We start from the raw sequence: 9,440 nt of genomic DNA, 5'->3' as shown, positions 1-9,440 counted from the left end.
CAGCGTTTGTACCCTACATGGCTGGTATTTAATGCAGCACGTACGGAGCCCTGGCTGAGCTCAGGCACAGGCTGGAGGAGCAGAGAGCAGTGTTGGGCCCCGGGCTCCCAGATCCTCCTGCAGCAGCTCCACACATTCCTGCTGTGCTGCCGGCTCTGGTGTAAGCGAGTCCAACTGCGAGCAGTGAGTAAGGACTTGGGAACCCAGGGCATTTTTGGGCTCTGGGCCCAATCCTGCTTCCAAAGCAGTTAATGGGAATATTTTCCTTCTAAAAAAGGGAGAGAGATCAGAGCTGCCCAGCTCAGTCCTACAAGGCCCTCGGCGCTCCTCTCTGGGTTGTGGGTGACCCCAGGCTCCCCCACTGCCCCGGGTGGGGATGGACTGTGGGTGGCTGGCTGGAGCCCCCCGTGGGGGACGGGAGCGCTCTGAGGCCACTGGAGCTGTGGCATTGCAGTGACATTATCTGTGCTGCAGTGACACCACACTCATGGAGATAAGCTTTGCCTGTGAATGTAAGTAAAGTGCTGCAGGAGCACGTGGAGTTTGCTGCGTTATTTGGGTCCAGACGTGCCCGAGGTCCGGAGCCTTTAGAGCCGGCGCTCCCCGGGCACCGTGCAGGAGCGTGCAGGCTCCGGAGCTGCTCCAGGCACATGTGTCAGGTTTTCCGAGCAGGTTGCCAAGCTGAAGGCAGAAGGCAGCAGGCATCAGGCCTAGATTGGCCATAGAAAGTGCGTGTCTGGGTGCGCAGGCGCCGGGAGCCGCTGCTCCAGCTGCTGCCGAGTGCGCTGGGCTGGGCTGGGCCACCCGCCCTTCCTCTTCCTCGCCAGTCCCCAGGGCTGCTGCTGGCCGGCTATTTTGGTGCTGCCTGTGCCGTCTGGCTTCCATGGGAGGAAGGTCCCGTCAGCTGCATGTACCGATAAACATAGCGGGGATTTCTTGGGAGATGTGCACTCTCTGTTTTTTCTTCTGTGAATCTCTGAATCTTGGAATAAAACCCAAACTAAAATGTTTATTCCAGTGTTTGGAAGAGTTTACTAGTGCCTGGGTAGCATTCTTGACTTTGTATCAGTGAAGTCCGTTATTCTTTATCCATAATTTTATACGGGAATGCTTTCGTGCTCCATATGTAGGCACAACTTCAGTGGACTTCGAGCCTTCTTTCAAGCAGTGAAAAATCAAAGGTAGTGAGTCTGTGATCGTGATAATGTAATTATGTGTTTTTCAGCTTTTTGATGTGTAGCAGTTAAAAACATTTTTCTGGGAATGCCAGCATTTGCTGCCGTGCTGGAGCTTTGTAGGCTGCTGGAAAGGAAGTCCCTGGGCAGATATCTTGTTTGCTGCTTATCAGCATTTTATTGAGCTCCTGTATTTATGTGCAAATATATTCCATAAATAAATCTTTAATGATGTGATTTTTGTTGTGAAAAGTAGATGCAGCTCTCTGTTCGATTCTTCTAATTAAATGCAGCTAATGGTGGAACTGAAGTACAAGAATTTGAACTTCTTTCGCTTGTTTTTCTGCATGACTGACAAAATTAATGCTTTGGGTTTGTTTGTTTTGTTTTCTACAACTTCTAAGCATTTTGTCTTTAATAACTGTTTTTTTAAAAACTGCTTTTCCTTAACCCTCTTCAGAAGCTATTTTCCAAATATTCCATGTTTTTTTGTGTAAGAGTAGAGATTTAAACTTTCATAATTGGTGTTTTTCGATGGCTTTTAGAGGGAAGAGAGAAAATACAAGGAAAACTGTAATCTTTTGAGCTTTCCCCAAAACTCCTTCACTGTGTATTCAATTTGGGTAGCTTGTACAGGTATGTTAGAGGAAAAGGGGACACACTGAGGAGAACCCAAGTGGAGGATAGAGGAGTCTTCCATGTGAGAAATTCCATGGCACAGTGTTAAGGGCCCCACTGCCGTCTCTGACACGACCAGTCCAGCTCAGAAGTCCCTTCCTAACCCACCCCCGTGTGTCGTGGCAGCTCTCCTGGCTGAGATCTTGTGCAGCAAAACCTGTTCCAAACAGGGGCCACTAGTGGGTTGTTTCTCGTGGTTATCGTTAGCTGTATAAATATCATGATTCAAGATGAACAAACAACAATATACTAAAGCAAAATACTGATTAAAAATTGTCTCAAAAGACATTTTCCACTTCTTTCCTAAAATAAAACACAGTCATGCAGTTTTTATTATTTTTATTACTTTTCTTTAATACCAGTGACTAATTTGGAGCTTTTCCTTGGTATCTGAAGGCACATGTATTTATTTAGCTTGGGTGAGATTGGTCACGATGCAGAATTAATCACATCAGTAAGTGCTTCTGTGCTGCTGAGCACTGTCTGTGTAGGGATATCTGTTAAGTCAAAGAAAGCAGTCTCCTAAACTGGATTAGTTTTACTGTGTATGGAAGAATCATTTTGCTTTTGTATTACTGCATGACAGTGATCTCGGAGACCTCAGATGGTGGCAGAGCAGAGAGAGTTAAAAACTCTCTAGGATTTAGATTCTTATGTAACTAATGAAAAGAAATTATGTAGATTTGTTGTATTTTCTGAAAAGTTGTACAAGTTTTTATCCTGGAAGGATATGATTGATAAACATAAATTAAATGTAAAGCCAGAACGTATAAAAAAATAGAAAATCTCTTGGATCTCAGGGAGGAACAGACAGCTTTGAATGAGGTCTCTGTGTCTCCTGTCCCTCAGCAGACACTGCGGTGGGTTCCAGCACTGTCCTTGCTTTGTGGTTCATGTTGTCAGTGACCAAGTTGGGCAGTGCTGTCCTCTCACTGAGCTGGCAGTGCCTCCCTGCTCTGGGTGTCCCCAGCACGGCAGTGCTGCCACTGTGGGACCCTGGGGTGGCCTTGGAGACGTGGGTCCCTCGTGTGCTGCCTGCTCGTGCTGCAGAGCCAGGGTGCTGGTTTGCCACTGCTGCAGCATTCCTTCAGTCCAGACTCTTCAGTGACCCCGCTTTCCCCATTCCCACGAAATTTTCTGGTCCTTGGAGAGAAGTAAGTGATTGTCCCTGTGTTGCCAGAGCTCCCCAGGGCTGAGCTGAGGTGCCCAGGCCATCAGACGATGAGCTCTAACGGCTGCTGAGAGCCGAACTCGGTGTAACAAGTTCCTCCTCAGCTGCACTCACGTCCCTTTTTGGTTGCTCTCAAGTCAGATGCAAGGTGAAGCACTTCAGGTCATTCCCAAAAAAATGCTGGGCCTGGCTGGACAGTGCCTGTTATGCAGCAGAGAGTGAGTAGGAAGGTGCCCCCACGGAACTGTGCCAAGGACTCCCCATCAGCCCCCACGTGTCACTCCCTGTGTGACAGCACAGGGCCAGCAGGGCCCTGTCACCAGGAGTGGGATGACACACCAGCTCAGAGCAGGTGACATGAATGGCCTGTTCCGTTCCTGGTAATTAGGTTCAGATTTAATCTCGCCAAGTAATTGGATATGTGCAGGGATGTGGTGGCTGCATCCAGACTCCTGACTTGAAATTATCCTCCTAACAAAGCAATTGGCGTGTTACTGGGCAAGAACTTTGAAATCTGGGGTGAATTTGGGAGAGGGGGCCCAGACAGGGATGGGTTGGTGAGGCCAAGTGCATGAGCTTGTTGGCTGGAGCAAGTGCTCCTGGTAATAAATGAATGATAGTGTCAGTATTGCCCTGTGCATGCCCTGCTCCATCAGCAGCTCGCTGCAATGCTCTCTCAGGACTTCTTTTCCCCACTGCTCTATCCAGCCATTTCTGGGGAAGGAAAAGCCACCTTTTGCAACCAAGGCCACGTGGCAGCTGCATTAGGAAGGAAAGTGAAACCTCATTTATCTGGTTGTAAAAAGTGGGAACCTGAGTAGTAATAAGGTGCCAGTGTGTTTTCCCTTCTGGTACAGGAGGTGTTTAAGCATTGGGTCTGCAAGAAGCTGGGGGGGTGTCTGCTGCACCTCTCACCAGTGAGAGCTCCTCTGGGTCACTTCTCCTTCACTTCATTGGCACAACAGAATTTGCTGGCAGAAGGAAGCAGTTGCTTCCCTTGCTGAGTCATGGACATGGATTTTTTTTTTTCTGTGGTGGAGGTTATCATGGATGATGCCAACAATCACGTTTTATATAAATGCATACACACATGTACAGTTAGAAATCAGCTGTCACTATGGGAGTGTTTCCTCTTTGCTTCTGTTATAGGTACCTCCCAGCTCTGAATTTCTCCTGTGGGACTCACCCCGGGGTTTGCCACATGGCTGTTCTTGAGGAGAACACCCGACACCCACTCCCACTGAAACAGGCCAGGAGAGGAGGGTGAGGGTCACACCCCTGCACGGGAGGGAGTAGGGAAGGTTTTACAAGTCTGTGCTGCCCCGGGGGGATGGTGGGGCTGGGGGGCCTGATCCTGGTCTGACCCCGCTGCCGTGGGTCATCTCGCTGCTCTCCTGCCTCGCTTGGCTTGTGTACATTTGCAGTTAATCAAACAAAATGTGCAAGAGTCTGATTAATAAATAGCTTGTAGTTTTTGGAAGAGTGCATAGTTGTTTTGTTAGAGCCTCTCAAACGTCTTTGTATAGAAACAACATATTTAAAATTACTATTAATTAGAACAAGCATGTAAGACTGATTTTAATAAGAGAGCTCTTGTTTTTTTCTGTTCAGTTTGTTACTTCTCAGAATTTTAACTTGCATCACTAGATTACTGTTATTTTTAAAGATAAACAACTTCTCTTTAGACTTGCTTGGGAAATTTCACTTCTTAAACAGTTGAAATCCCCCTATGCCAGGGTAATAGAGAACTTCCCGTTTCTACAATACATTATGTGGATGTTATGGTAAAGGAATTACAGCGTGGATATGTTTTTATTACCAGAAACAGTATTTGCAAGTTCAGTGGTGGGGATGGGTACGTGAGTGCTTTGTAATACACAAATTTGATGGAAAATGGGTTAAAGGCAGAGTAATCCATCCCTGTTTTGTGTCCCTGGGTTGAAGTTGCAAGAGCAGAATAACAGCTCATGTGCCATGTCCTTGTCCGGGACAGGCACTGGCCTGTCCCTGCTCTCGGTCATAAATACACGTCCAGCTGAGCCTGTCAGACTGTGAACTCTGCGTGTCCCTCAAGTCCCAGATTTTGTAAAGGACACTGATATATGCCCCAGGTCATTAAAAAGAGAAACCAACAGGCATATTTCTTGACTTTAAAGATTTTTAAAATTGCAGCAATAGTGGCTAATCCGTAACCGTCTGCTCCTTAAAGAAAAGAGGGTTTATGGAATTTGCAGTATAACTTTCTGACTTGAAAATAGCATTACTGTAATCTAAAGTAAGAGAGGATTGGGCTGGGGGATTTGTGTATCAGTGCCAGTGCACTGCTGGTGGGAACTTGTTTGTGGTTTGATTAGGGACAGAAGTCTTGGAGCAGTACCTGATTTCTGCGCGTGCCTGGGGCACGTAGTGTGCAACATGTGGCCTCTTTTTCATTATTTATCCCATTTTCATGAACTGAGTGCACTTGGGTGTGTTAAATTCAGATGGAATGTCACAGTTAGGTGGTTCTGCTAAAACAGTTCCAGAAACTGTGAAATAGACTCAGATAAAACCACGTCTGACGGGGATGTGCTGGAGGAGCCACTGAAGTCAGTGGGAGGTTGAACCAGGCGAGTCTGTCAGAGCTAAAACAGTACAGAAAAAACCTTTAAAACACTAGTACTACTACTACTACTACTACTAAAACTATGTATATCATGCAAAATATCTGGGTCACAGAAGCAGTGTTGGCAGTTTTTTACAAATCCAGTGTGGGACTCAGTAATTCAGAGCTAACGTGTGCTTGTAGTGTTACCAGGCTCTGAGTCCCAAGCTGCTGGGCTGGGGAACTGTGGAATCCATCTCAGGGTACAGCACCTGGGCAGTCCTGCTCCAGAGCTGGCTGCTCTCTGCTCTGCCTTTGCACTCCATTTGTTCCAGGTGTATGTGAAAGTGCCACACTGACAGAGGGGTCGTTTAGCTTTTCCATGCTGTCCATGGGAGCAGTGGGTGCAGCTCCTGTGGGGCTACAGTACAAGACAATTGGGTTGTTCGGCTGTAGTTTACTAAAGACTATTTTTCTTTACCCAATCCTACACTGTTACGTGGCCAAGATGTTCATTAGCTCATTGTTTCAGCTTAATTTTGTGACAGCACTATAATTATATCCCTCAGTTGTGCCGAGGAGTAATTGCTGTATCTCTTCCAAATTTTATGTTGAGATATGTTATTGGTAAACTTTGAGTTTGGCAGAGGTGTTTTGAAAATACTATAAGGCAGTCAGTAATTTTGTGTCTCTTGATTTAAAAGACAGACATTTGGCAATTTCAAGCTTTGGGACTGCCCCGTCAGTGTAAATAGAATATTGATTTTATTCCATTTCCTATCTCATTAGAGTCATTGTCATGAGGATGAATTCACGTTGTGTAATTATCTGTTCTTGCTGACAGTTCTCATGTCATTGAGACTGGTGTTTTCAGCTTCCACTTTCTCTGAGCATAAAAATAGCATTCTTCCCTGCCATCTTCTCCTTCAGTGTTGGGCTTTTTGCCTGCCCAGCTTTATACATCTTTTTTTGAGAGACGTGTGTGAATTGAGATAGAGAAAACAGTGATGTCCAGCAAACCCAGTGACAGGAAGAGTGAAAACAATGGCTCTTTAAGAACAATTCCCAGCGCAGGGAGACACTTTATTTTTGTGTCAAAGACTGTAACGAGGAGGAAAAATGTATCATTAACCTGGCTGTACAACATTTCTTTATAGCAATAATGGGAAGTAATAGGACTCTCTTCTGTGTTAGTTTTACTTTCTTGGGCATTTCCAGATAACCTTTCCATTGATTTGTGAGGCTGTTTCTTAATCATTTTCATTGACCCAGCTCAGCAGACAACTGAGTCATCTCTGTTATCCTCTTAAGGAATGACTTCTCAGTGTTATTTCTCTCTTCTGTTTTTTCTGAGAATCACTTTTAAAATTTGCTTTCAACATTTTTAGCTTCATTTTCCTTGTATTCCCAATAATCAGTAAAGTCAAGGTCATGCTTTGGCCAAACCAATGTTGCAACATTCCCAAAACAAGTAGCAAATCCTTCTAAATTTCAGAAGTTGAACTTCAAAACCCACCTGTGGATTAAGAAAAGCCTTTAGTACTGACTGGCCTAGTAGGTGAGGTCTAGAAACTCTGCCCCTAAATCAGTTTTAATGAAATAAAAAATAAAAAGTTCAGCTCAATCCTTTTCCTGCCTGTCCCTACGGTTCTCCCTCTGGATTTGCAGCAGTCCTTCTCAGCTTATTAAAGACAGCCCAGAGGAGACATCCCATGTGTCACCTGGGTTTTGCAGACAGTGTAGCATGTAGCATTTGAAGCTTCCTGGGGACTCCTTAGTGACTTGGAATATCACAAGGGAATTTCAAAGTGAGGGAAAATAGTTTATGGAGATAAAAAATTATAATTCCATGCTAACATCTTCCTTTATTTAGAGGAGATACTGAAAGTAAAACTCTGGTCCACAGTTTTTCTTTATTCCTGCTCGAAGACTATTTTTAAAGCTGACATTTCTGGCTGTTTTCAGGTAGATAACAAATTCTGACAAAACACTTTTTCTTCAAGTAACCGTGCAGACAAAATATACATTTAGTATTTCTTCATGTTCTGAAGACTTACCTTCGAGGCATTACAGCTCCTGGGAGTAATACTTGTCTTCTTGTGGCTGGCAGCCTGAAAAAGGAAAATTCAGCTTGGGTTAGTGCAGTCACAGGTATGTCACTGAGCTCAGCAGGAGCAGGATTTCCCTCTGAGTCAAGGGCTGTCCAACTCCTAGCAGAGAACTTATTACAAACCCAGGACTGAAACATGGTTTGGGGAGTTTTACCAGGGATATTTCTCCTGTGAGTACGTGTGAGCACAAAAGGTAGTTTTCATCTGTTCTCAATTTGTGTGCTGGCTTTATGCTCTCTTTCATTCCTCGTTAGGGGTGATTACTTGTGTAATGAGAGTGAAATTAAATGTCTTGTTTGGAAAGCGTGGCCTTTAACTTGCATTGGCTTCTGCGTGTAAAATACATCAATTGCTGCTCTAACTCTTCTTGGTGTTTGGAAAAATCGATGCTTGGTATGGATTGGGCACCAAAGTGATGAACAGGAGAAAACCCCGCTTAGAGCTGTTCCACAGCTTTGTTGTAGAGCTCTTCCTGCGGCAGCACCCTGTCCTGAGGGGCTCACAGGGAATAAACACTCGCCACAAAATAACACTCAGAAGTTGTTTTGTGCAGCACAGGAGTGATGGTGGGATGGATCCAGCTCTCGCCTGTGGAGTTGCAGCGCACCTTGACTGGAGGCTGGGGGATGTGTTCAGGCTCCCAAAAGCTCTCTGATGTGCTGGCAGTCCTGCACGGGGCAGCTGGGGTGCCCTGTGGGCCTGCTGGACCCGCTGGCACGAGGCCCTGGGCAGAGCAGCGTGTTCTGGGCTTTCAGATCTCTTGGTGCTAATCTGTCATGGCTGGGAGTGTGGCACTGGTGGGAGAGCCAAACTCGTTTGCCTGGGGCACTTGTTAGGGAATAAGTTTTCAAGGCCTGAGTCCTCAATATCCCAAGCACTGATGAGTAGTGACTACTGGCACAGGATGACCCTGACTTGGGAGTTTTGGGGCAGTTGAAGCAAATGAGTATCTGTGTTTACCATGAAGACAGTTATTAACTTGTGCTTGTAAGTAATTACACACAGTTGTTTGTCTCTTGCTAGCAGGGATTAAAAATGTGGCATGATTACAAGTGTCCTGGCAAGGAACCCACGGTGCCTGTTGTAATCTCATTAGCTCTGTTAGGTGTGCTTTCCTTCCCCTGTGGTTGTTCTGATCACTCGGTCCCTGGAAAAAGACTCTTAGTAGCTTTTTCTCATTGGTTTGCATCCAGGCAGACAGCATCGCTTCCCGGGGCGTGTTCGTGGTGACTGTGGCAGTGACCTGCTCTGGGGCTGGTGGGAAGTAGGAAGATGATGAAGCAGTGTCTTTAGAAAGACGGGGACGGGAACAGCCTTCCCCCAAAGGCAGGCAGGGGGATGCTGTTGGGGTTGCAGTGCCGACAAGAGAATTCCCGTTGCTGTCCGTCAGCACGTCCCGGGCCGTGCCAGCAGGGCGCCTCTGCTCCGTCCTCCGGGCTATTCCTCGGAGATCCTCAGGCGGGGACAGGAGCCGCAGGTGACTGTTCTAGAGCTGTATTTGCAGGCGGCTCCAGGCTTCTCCCTTATCACTTCTGTGGCAGAGCCGGGCATCTGCGCCTCGGCTCGGCGGAGCGCCGTCCCCCCGCCCTGGCACGGCGGGGAAGGTCTGCCCCGCGCCCGGGGGTTCTGCGGCGGCCGATGTTCACCGCGGGGCCGCAGCTCGCCCTCTGCGCGGTGGCCGGGGGAGCCGGGGCAGGGCCGGCCGGGCGGCGCGTTCGCTC

General features: G+C 46.9%; 1 long non-coding RNA gene across 1 annotated transcript; it reads right to left on the bottom strand.

The window, feature by feature from the left end:
- Positions 1-2,177: 2,177 nt before the first annotated feature.
- LOC113949096 lies at positions 2,178-8,299 on the bottom strand. Its single transcript, XR_003528355.1, has 2 exons — positions 7,874-8,299; positions 2,178-7,719 (listed from the first exon to the last, which is right to left on the bottom strand). It is a non-coding gene; the product is annotated as an uncharacterized LOC113949096 (long non-coding RNA).
- Between the last annotated feature and the right edge of the window lie 1,141 nt (positions 8,300-9,440).

Source organism: Corapipo altera, unplaced genomic scaffold, assembly GCF_003945725.1.
Source record: "Corapipo altera isolate COAL_440 unplaced genomic scaffold, ASM394572v1 113, whole genome shotgun sequence".
Taxonomy (NCBI): domain Eukaryota; kingdom Metazoa; phylum Chordata; class Aves; order Passeriformes; family Pipridae; genus Corapipo; species Corapipo altera.
The sequence above is the reverse complement of the archived record's forward strand: the minus strand, read 5'-3'. Positions and strand labels throughout refer to the sequence as shown.